Raw genomic sequence first — 20,715 nt, 5'->3', positions numbered from 1 at the left:
ATATATATTATATACAATATTATATCTATAAATATTTATATATTATATATAATATTTATATATACTTATGTATATATACTTTATATATTTATATGTTTATATATTTATATATAAGTATATATAAATAGGTATATGTATATAAGTATATATATACTTATTATATAAGTGTATATATATTTATATATATAAGTATATATATTTATATATAAATAAGTATAAATATATATACTTATATGTATAAGTATATATATACACTTATATAAATAAGTATATGTATACACGTATATACATATAAGTATATATATACTTATATATACACTTATATATATACACACTTTAATTATATATATTTATTTATATATATATTTATATATAAGTATATATAAATAGGTATATGTATATAAGTATATATACTTATTTATGTAAGTGTATATATACTTATATATATGTATATATATATTTATATATAAATAAGTACAAATATATATATACTTATATATTATTTTTATATATACTTATATATATACTTATATATACATACACTTATATAAATAAGTATATATACACTTATATATATATATACACTTTAATTATATATAAGTGTATATATAAGTATATATATACTTATACATAAATACATAAAGTATATATAAATATTATACATACTTATATAAATACTTATATAAGAATAAAATCTTGCCATTTGCTACAACATGGATGGATCTAGAAAGTTCAATGCCAAGCAAAATAAACCAGCCAGAGAAAGACAAATCTCATATAATTTCATTCTTATGTGGGATTTAAGAAACAAATCAACAAAGTGGGGGGGAGAAAGAGAGACAAACCAAAAAGCAGACTCTTAGCTGTAGAGAATAGACAGAAGTTACCAGAGGGGAGGAGGGGGGGGAGGGGTGGAATAGGTGATGGGGATTAAGAGCACACTTATCACAATAAGCACTGAATAATATACGGAATTGTCAAATCACTATATTGTACACCTGAAATTAATATAACACTGTATGTGAACTACACTGGAATTTAAAAAAAAGAAAGATTAAAAAAAACTCCCACAAACAACAGTGCAAAACAAAACAAGGCTTCAAGAGGTTAAACAAGTCAGTGCAGGTCCCATTGGCTCCCCAAGTCTAAAGATACCAGCACCCCTACCGTGTGTCTGGTTCCAGGCACCCGCCAGTTAAGGGGAGATTCCCAGTCACCCCGGGGACCCGACCCCACTCAGTGGTGCACAGGAGCCAGCAGCCCCATGCATGGGTTGATGACTTAGGCTTGGAAAGCTTCCTGTTTCTTGGTTCCTCCCTCTTGGCAAGAGAGAAAGTGTTGGCACTTTCTGGTGCAGACCAGTGTGGAGAAAACATTGAAGAAAGGTGTTTGGCCCAATTCTCTTGCTGTTCTGAGCGAGTCTAGAGTCAAGCGTTGTTTAAAGAAATGGGAGTTTAAGGTCTTCTTTGCTCCAGCCCAAATAGCAATTTCTAGTGGTCTTCTGTCTGGATGACATCCTCAGGGAGCTAGGGGCCTGGTTTCTTACTAGTCATCAGATTAATTATCAAATGGAACTAGAAAAGGAAGCCAGCACACTGTTCCCCCTCTACCTCCTTTTACCCCCATGGAACTTTCTGCTGGTGGCTAAAGGTCCTCTCTCCCCACAGGACCCTGTGTATTGCACTCTGGTGTCTAGGTGCTCCTCGATGCCATTATCACATTGTACAGATTGCATCACCTAGCAAGATGCCTCTTCACATGATCAAGGGTCTGCTCCCCACAATCCCCTTCATCTTCCTTGATTGGTGCTCTTCCAAGGATGATGTAGATAAAACAAGACTGACTATTACAGAATAGCTATATCCTCTAGAAAGCTTCATTCTCTCCATGGGGCACTATATAATTACAAATTATTGACTAATGGAAAATGTATCAATTGGTGACCACTTTCAGAAAATCTCCTGGTATAGGTGCTGATTCACACATGTACCCCAACGTTCATAGCAGCGCTTTCAACAATAGCCAAATTATGGAAAGAGCCCAAATGTCCATCAACTGATGAACGGATAAAGAAGATGTGGTTTATACATACAATGGAATACTACTCGGCAATGAGAAAGAATGAAATTCTGCCATTTGCAACAACGTGGATGGAACTGGAGGGTATTATGCTAAGTGAAATAAGTCAGTCAGAGAAAGACGGATATCACATGTTTTGAGTCAGATGTGGAACTTGAGAAACTTAACTAAGGACCATGGAGGAAGGGAAGGGGAAGAACAGTTTCAAACAGAGACAGAGGCAAACCATAAGAGACTCTTGAATGTGGAGAACAAACTGAGGGTTGATGGGAGGTTACGGGGGGAAATGCATGAAGGGCAGCGAGGAGGGCACTTGTTGGGATGAGCACTGGGTGTTGTATGTAAGTGATGAATCATGGGAATCTACCCTCAAAACCAAGAGCACATTGTATACACTGTACATTAGCCAAATCGACCATAAGTTATATATAATAAATAATAAACAAATAAATAAAATAAAATTTAAAAAGGAAAGAAAATAAAAGAAGAGAAAAGAAGAGAAAAGAAAAGAAAAGAAAAGAAAAGAAAAGAAAAGGAAAGATCTCCTGGTAGAAACATGTCCCACTCACCTAAAACTTTTCTATGAAAAAATTCAGTTGGAAACTCTTCTTCCTTTGTGTGTGTGCCTGTGTGTGTTGTTGGTGGTGGTGGTGTTTGTTTTCGCATTTCTTGAGTTGAATATTCAGTTCATGTATTTTCTTTCTTTTTTAGTGTTTAGTTATTTTAGTTTTGAAAGAGAGAGAGAGCACAAGTGGGGGAGGTGCAGAGAAAGAGAGAGCGAGACACAGAATCTGAAGCAGTCTCTAAGCTCTGCACTGTCAGCCAGAGCCTGATGTGGGGTTGAACCCATGAACCGTGAGATCATGACCTGAGCCGAAGTTGGACACTTAACCAACTGAGCCACCCAGGCGCCTCATCAGTTCATCTATTTTCAATCTTATGTTTTGATAAATCCCTTTAAGGCTATAAATTGTTCTCTGAGTACTGCTTTAGCTGCATTCCTTGGGCTCTGGCCTGTGGTGCCATTAATTCCTAAATAGTGCAATCACTTCAGTTTTGGCTTCTTAACCTAAGAGTTTATTTGGAAAGGTGTTTTTGCATTTCTAAGAGGGAAAGTTTGCAGCACGTTTTCTAGAAATGTTATCCACTGTAAATTCTAGAACCAGCTCGATCTCCTTCAGTTATTCTTTTCAAGTCGATTTCATAGCTCTTAAAATTCAAAGATCCAGTAAGAGTCAAATGGTATTATCCCAACCCTGTAAGGTGGAGCTGGTGTCACCCGCATGCTAGATGGATGAAGTCCATAGGGGATAGGTAGTTTTTCCAAAGCCACAGAGCAGAGAAAGGACACGCCTTAAGACCTCTCGGCGCGTAGTGGAGCGCTTGTCCCTGCCACATTCATTCAGTCCTGGCCCTTGCGAGGGCAGTGATGAACAATATAGACTAAACTCTCTGCCCTCCCTGTCTTTGCTTGGGGAGTTTACTTTCAAGACAACACGGCCATAGGTGTGAAAACAGGGCATGGAAATAGGAGAGGATCACGGAGCACAGAGGAACCACCGCTGTAAAGTCAGAGGAACGAGTCCTTGTCTACCCGGGTCCCGGGAGTTCTTGCAAGTTCCCTTCCCCACTTCCTTGGGGGCGCTCACGGTGGTAGCAGTGCTCCACACGTTGCTTCTTTCCAGAGCCCCCGAGACCTGCCTTCTTCCTGCCCTCAGACGTATGCCGGGCACCTACCCCTCCAGCCACGCTGCTGGGAACTTGTACCCAGGATCTCTGTGTAATCCTGACACCAGTTTTATGGACGAGCACGCCAAGGCTTAGACAAGCTAACTCACCCAAACTTGGTATCTGACTCCAAGGTTTTCTGACTCCAAGGCCAATGCTTATTTCAGGACCCCCCCCCCCAGGGTTTGGGGTTTGGGGTTTTTTAGGGGTTTTTTTCTTATCAGAAGGAGCCCACGGGGAAGAATCTTACCAACTTGCATGAATCTTGTTGTTTCTACCTTGTTTCTGACATCACTTTCATCATGTCAACAGTGGGATAATCATCTTCATTGCTACCGTCCCATGAGCACCCAGGGGCTGTGCTACGCACAGGATGGGGGTTAATACAGGGATTCGGGAACGGAGGTCCTGGGTTCAAATGCTCGTTCTGCACCTTATCACCTGGGGAGGGTGGCATTGGGCTTAAGCCCATACCCGTTCTTGCAGGGGAAGTAAATGGCAGTCTGGGCCAAACCCAGGTCTGTTGAACTACAAAACTCATGTTATCCTGCCTCCCCGAGGCTGGTCATGGCCTTCAGAGTCCTTGAGAAAAGAATTCTGACATCCTGAGGGTCACACACCGCTCTGTAACTCTTCGGGCCCACGGATGACATTAAACGCGCCCGAAGAGTCCAAGGCGGTATCGGGAACACATTTTGCGATCGGCAGGCGACGAGGAAGAGAGGAGACGTGTAGACACGCTGGGACTCCAGGTGGACCCGGGAAAGCAGAGGCCAAGTTTTCTCGCCGGACAGAGCGTTCCCGCCCGGAGGTCAAATGACTTAGGGAAGGTTCCCGGGTAGCACAGCCTGAGACAGGAAACTGAATGCCTGGGATTTGTTGGGGGTGTGCACGAGGAAGGGAAGGAAGCAAGCTCTGGAGAAATGAAAGGGCTGAGCAAGACTGTGGTCTGCAGCCCGTGGAGGTGAGGACTCTGAATGGTCTCTGTGTTTTCCACCACCCGAAAGGATTTGCCCTGGAAACGCGTGAGGGCTGCTTGAGGTCTCGTCCTGAAAGGTTTCCCCATCCTCACCTCCGCCCTCTCCTCCAAAAAGAGAACAGGATTTGTATCCACTGGAAGAATAACTCAAGCCCCGCCCTTCTTGCAAAGCTGTGCTTTGCTCTTGCTTTTGAAAGCCATTGAGTCAGAGACCCCCAGTTCGGACCCCTGAAGAAACAGGGGGTTGGGAGAGTATCATCCGATCTCGGCCCTCAAAAAGTTCAAAAAGAGTGTCCAAATGGCGCAGAGATCATCTCCATCAGAAGACACAGAAACCTGGAAGGTGGATTCTTACAGACCTCCCCCTGGGATGGTCAACTCCTTCCCGTCGGGAAGGAAGAGTCTGACGCAAAGGCACAAGAATCTCCTTTTATGCAAAAGCAGCATCTGTAACAAACAGCTGGTCTCTTTTTCACTGTCCAGGGAGAAATGATGACCCGCACGAAAAAGCAGCCAATATTTTACCTTGTTGTCCTCCCCCCAGCATGACACAAAAGGCATCCTTACCACCCAAGCTCCGTAATTCTGCTTGACTTGGAGCCTCTTATCATGCAAGCTTACCTAGTGTTCCAAAAAGGAGCCTCTTATCATGCAAGCTTACCTAGTGTTCCAAAAAGCTTACCTAGTGTTCTTTCTCTGGAAGAGAAAATGGCATTCTTTCTTCTTACAAAAATGGCTTTCCCATTTTTTAATCAACAAGCAGGAACCGTCTTCTAATGCTGGTGTGTTATTTCCTGAAATTGTACATAATGGGTTTAGAAAAGGTTTTGGGGGGGGGGGGAAGAGTTTTGAAGTTTGCTAAATGCCCACCATCTCCATAACCGCTCAAACGAGGCTATTTTTTTTGGTAATGCCTTTAAATTAAATATCTTTGATAATAAATGCAAATCAGGGAACAATAAATTATAACTTCTAGGCTGACCGGTGACTAATTATACATATTATAATTAACTCCAGTTTCCAACACAAGGTATTTATCTTAATAATCAGCCCATATACATTAGCATATCTTAAAGGGGTTTGTAAAACAGGCTTTAGCATCTGAAGATCCATCTATCTGAACTTCCTCCCTCAGACTATGAAAGGGTGTAGATGCGAAAGAGACGAAATTACTTTAAAAAGAAGTTTGGGCTAAATATAAGTTGAGAAACTCAGATTATAGGCATAAAACCCTGACTTAAAAATATTTATCCTAAATACACCCTCTGAGCATCACCAAAGAGCCTTCAGATTCTAAAAATCTACAATTTCCACGAATCCCGCTCAATGTAGCCTTAACCCTGCAAGCCTCTTAAAATGCCACCAAAATTTGGGGTTTTAAGATTTGAACTTTCTCGGAGGAGACAGATTTTTCAGCAGCCCCTGACCATGTTCTTTGAAAATCGCGGAGGAGAACCCACTTTGGGCGGGGGCGGGACAAAACGGCCGCCACCGATTTCATTCCGATGCCTGCCTTCCGTTCATTCTAGAAACTTAATTACTTCTCTGACCTGCAGTCGGCTGAGCTCTTGGGATCGTAAACAAGGCAAGGAGGGCCCGCCTGGGCTCTCTGAAGCCCAGTTATCTGCCAGTTTTTTGTAAAATTCGAGTTCTGCTTTCTAGATGGGCTACGGAGTTTAGGGGTTCACTCTAAGTGTGCGGGAGAAGAGGGGTCCGAGGTGCTCCCCGTCTCTGCCTGCAGCCTGCCTTTCTTAAAGACGATGCGAGCCTCCTCCTAGGGCTTTTTCTCCGGCGCTCAGGAGTCTCTGGGGTGAGCAGTTAAGCCTTTTGATACAGCTGGTAATCCCAGCTCTGGCCATTATCTGTGCATTTTCCAACTGTCCCTGGGTAATTGTCCAAGCGACTTAGACAAGTCGGACCAGCCAAAGGCACCACGAAGGTCAAACCGCAATAGAGCATGCCCTGATTTTATCCAGGAGATTGATGCGCAAATCACCTTGATTTCGATTTGGCACGGGGGTTATAAAACGCACTTGCAATCACCGATAACACGTAAGATCAGGCCCAAGCGTGGGACACTGTATTTTATACCCTCTGTGGAGTTTTCCCTAATGCAACCATAAATCAGCCCGCAAAGCAGGGCGTTTGATCCATGCTAATAGAGACAATAGCGAGAGACCCAGGGTGCGTGGGGGAGGGAGACATTTTTGGAACTTGGGATGAGCTTGAAATCCTTAGCGTGCATAAGGGCTACCCACCTGTAAACTTCAAGGGGGACAGGGAACAGAAGGGGCCTCAGGGGAAGCCACAGAGGAAATCGGGGTCACCCAGCAAGACGTGCGTGCACAAGTCCACTGTGCGTGGGTCGATTTATATCTCCGAGCACTGGAGCAGAGATTCAAAATTTTGAGGCAGGAAAAAAAAAAGGAATGAAAGAGAAGGCAAAAATCTTTCTAATGCACGCATGCGAGTGTGGAAAGGAGAATAAAGTATTCTAAGCAGAAAAAAAAAAAAAAGCAGTCCAGAGCAGAAAACCACACAGATTGTGATAACGTTCAGCAATAACTACCAAATCCTGCCTCTGGTATCTTTCCTGCCCGCCTCCATGAAAGGCTAGCATCAAATTAATTAAAAAAAAAAAAAAAAAAGGGCACAGATTCTGCTTTTTAAAAACTTACCAGCACCCGTCACTGTAGTTTATATAACCATATTATAAAGCATCCTGACTGGGAGATTTCACTGGTCTTGAGATGTTGAACTCAGTATCAGAGAAAGAAAGAAGTAACTTGTCCTCCAGACCCACCTCTCCCTTGGCATCGTGGCTAAAGTTCAGCCCCCCCCCCCCAATCTGCCTATAGGAATTGCTCTGCTCCCCAAGTCTGCCTCCCCTCCCTGATCCCCATCCCCTCCCCGCATTCACCTGTGGGCGTCCAGGCCAGCAGATACCTGGCCTCGCTCTGTGCAGGGCATGGGGGGTGACGAGGAATGGCGGGGGGGGGACGTCGCAAGGTCTACCATGTCTGAGGGGGAGCTATATAGAAAGAAAGAGAAAAATCCAGATTGGAAAAAAGACACAGAGATGTAATTACTTGCATTATTTTTTTTTCTGACATTTTTATGCTTCTTGAGCTTCAAGACATCTCCCTCCGCGTAAAGCGAGTTAAGAATACCTCTAGTGAAAACGATTCCTCTGCTTGGGGTTCCATAGTCAGGGCTTCCCCTCAAGTGAAAGAAAAAGCAGCAGACTGAATTTGCGGGGAAGATGGACTCCACTTAACACAACTAAAATTCCCTTAAATTCGAAGCAATGCTCCTTCCAATCCTGCACATATTTAAGCCTTTTGTAAAGTTTCACATTTGTATTCCTGAACTGTTTACGAGTGAACACGATTAGGGGTGGAAATTGAAGATACTAGAGAAACCCAGAGCCCTTGTACACTTGCAAATAACCCGGAGGGTGGCACTGGCCGAGCAGGAAGCCTATTTTTCAGCAGACGATCATTCCACGTTTTACCTTTTCTTTTAATTAAAGTGGAAAACACACACACACACACACACACACACACACACACACCCATACACACACAGGCGCGTGTGCACGCTGTTTCTTTTTCATCCATCCTTTCTCTAGTGATATCCTATCAAGGAAGGAAAATAAGTTACCAAACGAAAAATTTGTACTGAGGTTAGAAAGGGGAAGAATCCTACAAATTCTTTTTTTTTTTAATTTTTTTTTAACGTTTTATTTATTTTTGAGACAGAGAGAGACAGAGCATGAACGGGGGAGGGGCAGAGAGAGAGGGAGACACAGAATCGGAAACAGGCTCCAGGCTCTGAGCCATCAGCCCAGAGCCTGACGCGGGGCTCGAACTCACGGACCGCGAGATCGTGACCTGGCTGAAGTCGGACGCTTAACCGACTGCACCACCCAGGCGCCCCAATCCTACAAATTCTTAAAACCCCGAGGCTTGAAGGTAATTTCTGTGTCTGATACCTGGCTTCATCGTCCCCAAATGAAACTCTCCTGGTTTTGTACAGATTAAAACAATGCAAAACAAAACAAAAAGATAAGAATGAAAAAGGAAGCTCCCTGCTGCACTTTGCCCAAGGTCACCATGTCAACCCTAAATAACCAAAGAAAGAAAGAAAGAAAAGGGAAGAAGGGAGGAAGAAAGTTAGAGAAAGAAAGAAGGAGAAAAGGAGAAGAGAAGAGAAAAAAGAAAAGGAAAGGAAAGAAAAGAAGAAGAGAAAGAAGAGAAGAGAGAAGATAGGAAGGAAGGGGTCATATTCTCCTTCCAGGAGGCAGAGGCTGTGCTCAGTGATTACAGAAAAATCCAAACCCCTTTCGTGCACAGGGACTCTCCTTTCTCCCTGCCACTCTCCTGCACAAGGGGGAACCGTTTAGGGACATCTGCCCACCTGTGGGCAGGCTGGACCACCCCAAACCCACAGCCTTCTTACCGAGGGGTCCCTCCCCGACCCAGCCAAGTGGGCGCACAAAAAATTCTTCCTTCTGCTTCCAGACAGCAGGGATCTCTCCGGATGGTGCCGCCCAGAGAATACAGGCCGAATCCTGACAAGCACAGGGGGAGAAGGCCCACTGGCCCCGTGCTCCTGCCCTCGGCCCCCTGGGAACCCGGGCAGCCACGTGATCCCCCCCGCTGAGGGCCGGGAGGCTGACCTGCTTGTAAAACGTGTCAGCTACGGCTGGAGAAGGTGACAAGGGAAGGCAGGGGTGTACACCCTTCGAGGTGGTGGGTGGTGGGTATGAGGCAGGTTTAGGGCCAGCGGATGTGTGAGAAAGACCCTGGAGACCCCCTAATGCAGGACGGGATGTATTGTGCGACCCCCATCTTCTCATCAACGTCTCCTCGGGGGTGTTGGGGGGCCCGCTCTAACCTACTCTGGTCCACTTACCGTGAGCCGTGAGGCCTTGGGAGTTAACGTGTCCGGGCCTCAGTTTCCTTGCTAGGAAAGGGGGTGTTGACCCTGTACTTAACAGTGCAATGCTGATGACCCGCCTGGACATCCTGGGGGCTCGGCCACCTGCGGGCTCTGTGCCAGGGAGGCGCGGACGGCACCTCCGCCCGCAAACAAGGGTACAAATAGGTCCTTTTGGCACCACTGAGATTAGGCCGGCTGGCTGAGACCCTGCCTGTAGGACACAGCTCAGCGCCTGGCACGCAACAAAGCCCAAGAGAGACAAGATTGTTCGCATGCGTTTGCCTCCAAAAGTATTGTCCTTAAGAAAAGGCGGGCGGGGACTCAGCCTACTGGAGGGAGGGCCACAAAGACGTTCCTCCTGTGAGGGTCCCGCTACTGCAGTCAGGAGGCACATCAACCCCCAAGGGCCTTAGTCAATGTCAGTTGCGTGCTTGTAAAGGTCACCAGATCAAAGGGGTGGGGGGTGGGGGGTGGGGGCCAGGGCGGGCGAAGGAGCAAGAAAACACACACAGACTCTCTGGGGATGAGGCCTCACAAAAGCAGGTATGGGGGGGGGGAGGCGGTCAGAGAAAAGGCAACTCTTGAGGAGGGCTCATTAGCCGAGCGACTCACCAATGGCCAGGGGGCCCTTGAGGCTTGCCTTCAACGGCCGGCGACAGAGTCACACACAGATTCCAGAAGTTCTACAGCGGAAACTGCATCAAGAGGAGGGCCCGGGAAGGAGCATTCAGTTCAGAGACGGTGACGACCCTGGTGATGACGCAAGTGGCATTTCTAACCCCATACGTTACAACCCAGACCGTCTTACCGTCCCAGCCGAGCTGAATAGAGGAGGCACCGTAAGGGGGCCTTAGAAACTTCCATCCTCCCGATGAAGAGTCAATACGGTCTCTTTAGGGATATTGTACTGAGGCTCTTGGATTTTTATTAGTAATTCAGAGGACTGGTGTGGGCGGGCGAGGACCTGGGGGAATTAAAGAAATGCACGCGGTGACTCGCGTGGATAGACACACGGATGTCAGTGCTGCACAGAATAAGCGAGAAGCTCCCACTCCCGCTGCTTCCGTGCTGCCCACGGAGGCAGGCCTGCCCGCCGGGACCGGAGGGCCCGGACGTTCCAGATGCTTCCAGCTCTCCGTGCGAGCAGATGCTTGCTCCCATGCACGCTTCCTCTGCATCCATCAGGATGCGCGTGTGTCCTTCTCTCTGGCACCTTCCCGCCCCTCCTCTGTCTCTCTCTGGCCCCAGGATGCCCCACCTCCCACGGACACCATTCCTGATAATTATAGTTTATTGATTCTCCTGGTGTTTGTCGCCCCTGGCGTCGTGTTCTTCATCCGGCCGGGCCCCTTCTCGTCCATCACAGCCTGCATTTCTCGGGAGGCAAAGTGCTCAAGGTTCCAGTCCGGAGAGAGATTGCTGCTGCATCGACCAAGGCCGGGAACCTCTCAGAGGTGGGCCTGACCACCTCCCCAGCCCTCCACTCCCCTGCCCAGGCCCTGGGGGCTGAGTCGAGGGGGGCCGTCGACATAAGAATCATAGCAGTAAACACGTATTGACACTTACCGCGTGCCAGGCGGGTCGCCACTGCTGTGCACGGGCACAGTCTCCCCCTCCTCCCAAATCCCTCCTGTTCATCACCACGCATGACGCCGGCCCAGAGAGGTTCAGGGCTTGTCCCGAGTCACACAGCTGCTAAGCGGCACAGCTGGGATCTGTACCCCGAGCCTGTGCCCACAGATCCCCAGCTGCCCCCCACCCCCCCAGCAAAGCAGCAGGACCAATAATGTGGGTGAAGCAGATGGTGTGAGGTGAAGGGAAAACATCCCAAGATGCCAGTAAATAAAAAACAATGCCCCCTGAGGCTAGCGTGACTGGCAGATTCCCGCCCGTTGCCACCCAGAAAGAGAAGGTCCCCAGCCAGCTTGAGCCAGTGCCCCAGCTGCCGTCAGAGACAACCTGGCTCCCGAGCTGTTTACTTCTCGGCCATAAACAGGAAGGCCATAAAAGGGGCCCCTTTTGGTCAACCACTCAGGGGCTCCTCTCCCTCCTCCTCTTCCTTTTCCTCCTCCCCAGTACATGTCCCCAGGCAGAGGGAGTGTTTCCTTTCGACTGCTGCTACCTCCCAAGCGCCTTGAAGTGCCTTGAAGTGCCCCCCGTGGGCTGGAAATTCCCTCTGTGAAAGTCACTCCTGAGTGGAGAACGGGGGAGACGCAGTGCAAGCCCAGAGTGCCCAGGGACAGGCGGTTCAGTGACAGATCGGCGGTGGCGTCCCCCCGGTCTCCACCGGTCCCCCCTGATCTTCTAAACTAACGGATGCCTAGGAATGACCCATTTCCTGGAAAGAGAAAACTGCAATTCTTAAAGAAACCTGAAAGAAAGAGGCAAGGATATCCAGAGGTGAGGAGAGAAGCCACAAACGAGAAATCAGACAGCGGGTCTCAAAAGAATGTTCTCCATGACATACTTTGCTAAGAGGTTCTGGAAAAAAAAAAAAAAAGATTCCATGACAAGGCAGAGGGTGCATGTTGCCCTCGGAGATGCCCAGCGCTCGTGGGATATTAAAGGTCTGAGAAGTCCTGCAGCGAAGGGGTTTAGACTTTGCTACTCAATTTTCCAACTGTCTTTGATCACAAGATTCTATTTCCATAGATGGCCCATTTATTCTTTTTTTTAAAAATTTTTTAAGTAACCTCTATGCCCAATGTGGGGCTCGAATTCGCGATCCCGCGATCAAGTTCCCATGCTCTGCTGACTGAGCCAGCCAGGTGCCCCCAGCCCATTTATTCTCATGGCATTTCGTGTTCCCCTCTATGCTTTGGGAACCTCTGGGTTAACGCAGGAGGTCAGATGCTCTCGGACACGTGCGAGTCTCATCTGACCATGACTTTCCTTGTCAGAGCCTTAGTCTTAGGAATTATGGGTACAGGACCTTCTTATTCTCCACTGTCCCCCTCCCCAGGAGTAAGCTGAGCCCCATAGAAAAAGCTGAAGAAGAGACAAGTCGGATGTCAATCCCTTGGCCTCATCAGGGAGCGGCCAGTTTGGGGTCCGAGCCGATCTCCAGTTTCTGGAAAGACTTGCTCCGTGATAGCCCCTTGTCTCTCTGGCTGGGTGACAACCCACCACATCCTGCTTCACCCCCGATGTTCACAGTGACAGTCAAGCTTCCAGATACTCATCATATGGAACAATTAGTGTTTCCTCAAGGACTATTAGCATGTGAGGATGGCAGGCTCATAGAAAAATTTGAGTAACTCTGACGTTTTCTGTGTGGTTGGATCCCTGAAAACGTATGTTAGTCTCTCTACACCAGGAACACCCTTAACCCTCATCATCTTGCTACACGAGACCTCTCTTCTCCAGGCTGCATCTGAATGCAGTCATTCATGGCAGGTGCTATGTGGCCTTGAAGCACTCCGGGACTGCTGTGTCTGTTATAGCCCTATCATGTGGCACATACCTGTTACCAGCGTGAATTCCCAGTTGTCTTTCTTTGTTTGTTTCTTTCAAAAAAAATTTTTTTTGATGTTTATTTTTGAGAGAGAGACAGAGCATGAACAGGGGAGGAGCAGAGAGATAGGGAGACACAGGATCCGAAGTGGGCTCCAGGCTCCGAGCCGTCAGCCCAGAGCCTGACGTGGGGCTCGAACTCACAAACCGCGAGATCGTGACCTGAGCCGAAGTTGGATGCTTAACCGACTGAGCCACCCAGGCGCCCCTGTTTGTTTGTTTCCTAATGAGAGGTTGGATGTCATAAGATCTCAAACTGGTGAACCAAATCAAGGTCACTGATGCCTTGACCTCACATTGTTAAAAACAAAAACAAAAACAAAAACAAAACAGACTTCAACAAGTTGCCTGTCTATAATAATTAGGATTTCACATGGAAACTCTGGGTTGACAGCCTTTCTTTTAAAAGATCTGGCAACGGGGCACCTGGGTGGCTCAGAGGGTTGAGTGTCTGACTCTTGGTTTTGGCTCAGGACATGATCTTACGGTTCATGAGATCAAGCTCCGTACCGGGCTCTGTGCTGATAGTGTGGAGCCTGCTTGGGAGTCTCTCTCTGCTCCTGAGTAGCTACTCTCTGCTGAGTAGCAGCCTCTAGATGAGACCAATATCTTCAGTTAATAAAGCCCCCACCCTTCCCTGGTGTCACTGGGAGACCAGGACACTTCATCCCAAGTCAACCACTAACCAGCTGTGTGATCATGAGCAAGTTACTAAACCTCTCTGTTCCTCAATTTGTCATCTAGAAAACGGGAACAATGATAGTACCCTATCTATAGCAGTTAGGTGATGTCAGGTTTGCTGTGGTTAAAAAAAAAACTAATCTCCAAAATCTTGGTCAATTAATACAACAAAAACTCATTTCTCACTGAACGCTCTGTGTTCACTGCGGGTTGACGCGGGGCAGGGTAGACACGGGGAGATGCTCCAGTCATTGTAATGATTCGGAGTCCCCCGGGCAGAGGCAATTCTTTCCTGTCACAGGCTTCCACCATCAGTGCAGGACCGTGAACAGGAGGAGAGGGGAGAGGAGTCGGGAATCACACACCGAGGGTAAAAACTTCCTCTTGGAAGTGACACAAAGGAAGCTCATTCACATTCGGTTGACCAGTGTGAGTCAGGCGGCCTTGCTGACTTCACAGGGGGCAGGAATAGGCAAAGCTAACATGTGCCAAGGAGAAAGAGGGAAACCAAGGCAGATTTACTATAACGCTTCAGAACCCCTCTCTTCCTTGGGCTCCTTCCAAGACCCTCTACCTAATTTTATATTCGTAACTTTTTTTTCCCCCCTTCCAAAGGACCTGCAAGATTGTATAAGCTTCAGAGCCTACAAAACCTCGACCTCCCTCTGGGCAGAAACATGTTTAGGAACCCGGATGGCTTCTCCAGGGTCTCGTGCGCTCACTGTTAGAAGTGAGTTAACCGGCAGACTTTGAAGACAGTGTCCAGCCCTGGGTCTGCACTGTATCAGGGTTGGACTTTATTATTATTAGGACAATAGTAAACACATAGTTCTGACTCATGCTGGACACACGCACACTAAATGTGCTTGGTAAGGAGCTCTACTCCATCAGGAAGTGATCAGTAACCAACATGGAGAGTTGCCATGATATTACAGCTAAGTAGAGAATGTGTGTGTGTGTGTGTGTGTGTGTGTGTGCGTGTTGGAAATAGAAACTCAGGGTCCACTGGCGCCCATGAGGGGTGGTCCCAGATGACTTGTGTGCTCCATGATGCTAAGCCAGGGACCCCTTAGAGGGGTGCGGCTGCCTAGGTAGGAACTAGAGACACAGAAGGCAAACTAATTATGCGGGCAGTCCCACCTCTGCAAACCGCCCATCTGGGAGGTCAGCCGGCAAACTTTGTTCCTCTTGGTATTCTAGGCCTGTGTGTCTTTGCTCTCAGTCACCCAAATAAAGCTTCCCAGCAGTCCGCTTCCGGCGGCCTCCACACCCTGCCCCCACACATTGTCACTGGCTCACAGCTGTGAGCCCTTTTTCCTAACAAGCTTTTCTGGTCAGACACAAGCGATGAAGAAAGGGCCTCTCTCACCAAGCCTCGGAATTCTTTGCCCGGTGTGTCCTTCTATGATTTTTTTTTGCACCCTCCTTTCCAAGCTCCTTCTTGCAAGGCAATGCTCGCGTTTGTCCCATTTGAAAGCAAGAGAGAGTAAAGGAAACTTCCCCACCCTAAGTCACAGGAAAAGCCCCATCCAAGCTGCCTTGTCTCCAATTACTGGCTGAGTGTCCTGGGCAGGCCCCTCGGTCTCCCCGAGTCTGCTTCCTCACCTGCCCTGCCCATACCTGATTAAAGTGCTTGCTACGGGTAAAACACTTCATAAACGTCACAGGGTAAGGACAAAGGTACCACAATTATTTCTGCTTGGATTTCTCTGCACCAACAGTCACGGGTTTTTTTTTTTTTAACATTTTATTTTGTTTTATTTTCTGTTATTTTTAAAGTTCATTTATTTTGAGAGAGGAAGTGCAAGCAGGGGAGAAGCAGAAAGCGCGCGAGAGAAATCCAAGCAGGTTCTGTGCTGTTAGCACGGAGCTCTATGTGGGGCTTGATCTCACAAAGTGTGAGATCACGACCTGAGCCCAAATCAAGAGTCAGACACTTAATCGACTGAGCCACCTGGGCGCCCCCACAATTATGGATTTCTTATTGCTGTACAACGAATTAGCACAAATCTAGTGGCTTGAAAGAACAGGCACTTAAAAAAAAATTTTTTTAATGTTTATTTATTGTTTAGACAGAGAGAGACAGAGCATGAACGGGGGAGGGGCAGAGAGAGAGAGAGACACAGAATCCGAAGCAGGCTCCAGGCTCCGAGCTGTCAGCACAGAGCCCGACGCGGGGCTCGAACCCGCAAACTGTGAGATCCATGACCTAGGCTGAAGTCAGACGCTTAACCGACTGAGCCACCCAGGCGCCCCCAAGAGCAGGCATTTTTTATCTCATGGCTCTGTGGGTCGGAAATCGGGCGGGCTCACCTGTGTTCCCTATGCAGGATCTCACAAGGCCCAAAGCAAGGCGTCAGCCAACCTGGACTCTTCTCTGCAGGCTCTGGAGGGATCTGCCTCCGAAGTCCTGCGGGTCGTTGGCACAATTCCGTGGCTGGTAATTGTGGGTGTGGGATCGAGTCCCACTTTGCACGCTGCCAGCCAGTGTTGTTCTCTGCTTCCCTGCACTGTTCACATTCCCTCCCGCGTGGTCCCCTTCACCCTCAAAGCTGGCAAGGGGACTTCAGATCCTTCTGACTCTTTCAATCAAGGGCTCAACTGATGGAGTGAGACCCACCCAGAGAACGTCCCCATTGCGAGGTCAAAGGCACTTGGGACTTTAATTCCACCTGCAGAATCTCTTCCCAAGAGTACCTGCATTCGGGTTTGCTTGAATAATCTGAAGAAGAGAACGTGGAAAAGGGGCAAGGGGTATTTTTCGAACTCTGCTGGCCCCAGGGTGCTTCTTAAACTGCATTTCACGATGGCGAAATGATGACAGACATTCCACCAAGAAAGGAATTCATAGTCCAATCAGCGTGGAAAACACGAAGTTAAACAGTGAAATCAGTGCCATTGGTGTTGTTTTAAGTTTATTTAGTTGGCGTCCACACCCCTTCCTCCAAGAGTGAGGTCCACGGAACTGGGTACCTCAATCACCCTCACTGCCTCGGAGGCGTTGCCCCTGAACTCAGTTTGCCCTGGGTTCAATGTGGAAAGTGAGAGTGAGATCCACACTTACAAAGACCAGAGGGAAGAGACATTGAGGGTAGCAATCCACTGAAACCAGGCATCTATCTGTCCATTGCCCTTCCCAGCTGGGCTTCTCCCGAAGCAGAGAGGAATGCTTCTTCTTGGAAGGTGGATGTCCCTGGCAGGCAGCCCCGCCCCCTGCTGCCCCTTGTCCCCTCCCCTGGCACTCCCTTCACGACTGTCCCAGGGCCGTTAGACCAGGGACGGTTTAAGCCAGACCTATGGCCACTCTATCTCTTAACCCTGTGCCTCTGGGAGCAAATTTTATATTACATCCCCTGACATCAACTCCAAAATAATTTTGGTTTTCAACCCCATTCATTGGTAGCTATATGCCTGAATTCAAATTATGGTCCTTATTTTCCCTCTAAGGATCCCCTGGCCATCTTTTGGGTGGACAGCAAGTATGTTCCGGGCACTCTAATAAATCACAACTTCAGGTGGAAGGTTGTTCTTGCTGGAGGCAAGTGATTAAGCATCTTAATAGTGCAGCAAACTTATCAACAGACTCACCAAAAAAAAAAAAAAAAAAAAAAAAGGAAGCGATTCTATTCTCCCAGCTTGTGTTTCAGGGTATTTTACTACCTGCTTGCTGTCAAATGTCTGTCAAAGATTTTTGAAGCCCAAATTTGACTTTGAACAACCTCAAACGGTTTCTGTAATGCACCCTGCATCACGCCCTATAAACGGCCAAGGAGTCTGCCTGCACGATCTAACTATCCAGTTCAATATCACCATGGCGCCTAAAAGGTTTTTAACATAGATATTAAATATATCCATATCATCGCTTCGGCGAGAGCGTGAGCTGTGCATTTTCCTCTGGGATCTTCCGGGCTATTTGCTGCTGACATACACTATTAAAAATAAACCTACCCCGAGGAACTAGTCATTTTACACGGTATTAGGACTAATGTTATCATTTAAGTAGCTGTGGAGATTTGCCAACTACAGAGGCCCCAGATAACGATGGAAACATGATCGTGTGAGATAATCTTCTGTGCGGAAATGACTTTCATCGTCTGTAATATGTCGTTTAGACGCTTATTTAAGACTTATACTATTGAACAAATATTGATGCCTTCAACAGAATAAGAAACATCAATGCCATGGTTAGATAAAGCATCAGTTTCACTTCTGGGGCCTGGGACCAGACTGGGTATGAAATGTCCTGGAATCTGTGTAGTGAGGAGGGGAAGGAGGGTGGAGGGGAGTGGAGGGGAGGGGAGGGAGGGAGGAGATTCACTTCAGTCCAGCCACCTTCCTTTTAGACACATGCCAGGCACTGACGTGTGCAAGTTTAAGGAGCCTGCACAGTGATATTATAAAGAAGGCAGTATTTTTATCCCCATTGTACAGATGAAGGCAAAGCGATGGTCAGCAGGTTTTCCTAAACCGAAGTTCAAGCACAGTCACCGCTAGGATGCGGCAGAACCGCGATCTGAATGTGGTTCTGACCCCAAAGTCCACACGCACCATACCAGCACTGTCCCCGCCACCGGCCGAGGGGCCAAGACTCTGACAGCATTCTCGCCGCCCCCCATGGGGCAGAGAAGTCAGCTCATGGTGTAGTTCAGCAGCCAATCAATATTTTTTGAGCGTCTACGACGAACTAGGCACTGTGTTAGGCACAGAGCGTACAGAAGTGAAAAAGGCCTGAGCCCTGTCCCCCAACCCAAAAGTCAGATGTCGCAGTTTGGTAGAAGCAGTTGGATGCCCATGTTGAATGCCTGCACGGCTTGGAAAAAGTCAGTGCCCGTGCTCTGTGCCTGCACGGCTTTCTGGCGCTTTTGATGGACTGGATGGACCTCTTCAACGCCTATCAGACTCAGAGCTTCACAAGCGAGGCTCTCCCCATCACAACAGGCTCGGGGCTCCCAGAACACATTCATCCTCCACACGTACAACTAGTTTCTGTCGTTTTCTGTTATGCGAAACCACGTCACCCATCCACTGTCTATGTGACCCTCCCAGGAAAGTAGGTGATATTCGCCCATTTTACAGATGGAGACACTGAGGCTGGGGAGAGGTAAAGTGACTTATCCCTGAGCACGCAGACGGAGGGACACAGTGGAGAGTACACTGCCTTCATCCCGCCACGAACCCACGGTAGAGGATCACATTAGCTGAGGCTTACGGCTTCCCAGGCCCTTTGAGGCAGGTGGTATTATTTTGCCCATTTTAGGGCGACGAACCCAAGGCCCAGAGAGGTAAGTCACCGGACCTCCAGGCCCTCCTAACGAGGTGAGCCTTTTTGAAACAGGCAGCTCGGGTTCAGCAATGATTGGCCAGGTCCCCTTTGGTCCGGTCGCCACCGCTCTGGGGACAGGAGCCTTCTTAAAGGCCAAACAGGGAAGAGAGCTAGCTCTCTTCTTGTCCCTCTCTTCCTCACTTTCTCTGGGATGCGGGGATCCCTGCGGCCTCATAGGAGCTGGAGCGATCTATTTTTATGTGGACAGGACACAGAATTTGCAGGAGGGGTCCAGGCCGGGGGAGACAGAGGGATGATAGGAGACACCTGAGCTGGTTCTGGGGCGGCCACGGGCCTGATGGTGTCGCCGCTGGTTAACCTGCACCGCCGGCCTGACGGGATTTGGCAAAGTCAAGCCCTGTCTCACTGCTAGTCATTTCTACCTGCTGCATTTGCATATACATATGATATCCGTTATCCTAATTATATCTATTTTCCCAGGTATGGAGAGACATACCCCAGAGTTGGGGTGCCCATTAGCAGATCACACGGGCCTCTGCAGCTGTGTTTTGATCAGCGGAAAAGGTTCCCTGGCATCGGAGAACTGAAATCACCTTTTAGGGTGTGACAAGTGCAGCCAAGCGTCTCGCAAGTGAAAAATCAGAGGTTTCTCCGAGGAAGGAGTGAGAACGACCACAAAGAATTAAAAGGAGAATACCCTTTAATGGTTTCCACTGTGAAAGCTCAGTCACGCTTAAGGCCTGCCATCCATCAGGCGGCGTGGCACTGGAGTGCCTCAGAAGCCCCCATACTCGCTTCTGGAAGGAGGGGGCGGCCGCGGGAGCCCCCAGGGGAAGCCCAACCCGCCATTTTTCCAGGCTGGGCTCCAGCAGGGAGGCGGCGAAGGTGAAGGGGCCAAGCATGGTTGCCAGAGTATTATGGACCCTGATGTATTCCCATCTGCCTCCAATGACTTGCAAAGGCTCTGCAAATCCTTATGTAAATCAGCAAAGCCGTCTTTTAGACCCTGAGGCTCAGGGACTCTTCACAAGACCACTGGTAGTATTTTCACGTCTGCGGGCTCCCGCCATGGACTTGTGTGCCCACGCTCCGGAGGCTTCCTTGGGGGTCTTGTGTCTCTGTGTCGCCCATGCGGCTTATGGGTCAATACCTCAGGTGGGAAGCTTGTGAGTCCTTCGTAATACGCGGCATGTTCCTAAGCTCTCTCCTATCTCACTCTTGACGACTCTTATAAGCAGGTTTGTGACCCCAACTGCCTTGGGCCTAAAGGCACTCAGAGACCTGCCCAAGGTCAAATGGCCAGGCCGGACTGAACTCTGTGTGTAACCCTTGTGCCCTAACTTCGAGTCTGGTGCTACTCCCTCTATATTTTCCTGGTTCAGATATTGCATTCGAAGAATGGTGGAGGACAGGGGAAGCCAGGAATCGGGACAGGGGATTCTCCATATCATCCCCAAAGGACCACACCGCAGAGGGGGAGCGGGGCTTTGTGGATTGAAGATGCTCC

This window comes from Prionailurus bengalensis, chromosome E2, assembly GCF_016509475.1.
Source record: "Prionailurus bengalensis isolate Pbe53 chromosome E2, Fcat_Pben_1.1_paternal_pri, whole genome shotgun sequence".
NCBI classification, from domain to species: Eukaryota; Metazoa; Chordata; class Mammalia; order Carnivora; family Felidae; genus Prionailurus; species Prionailurus bengalensis.
Note: the sequence above shows the minus strand (reverse complement) of the source record.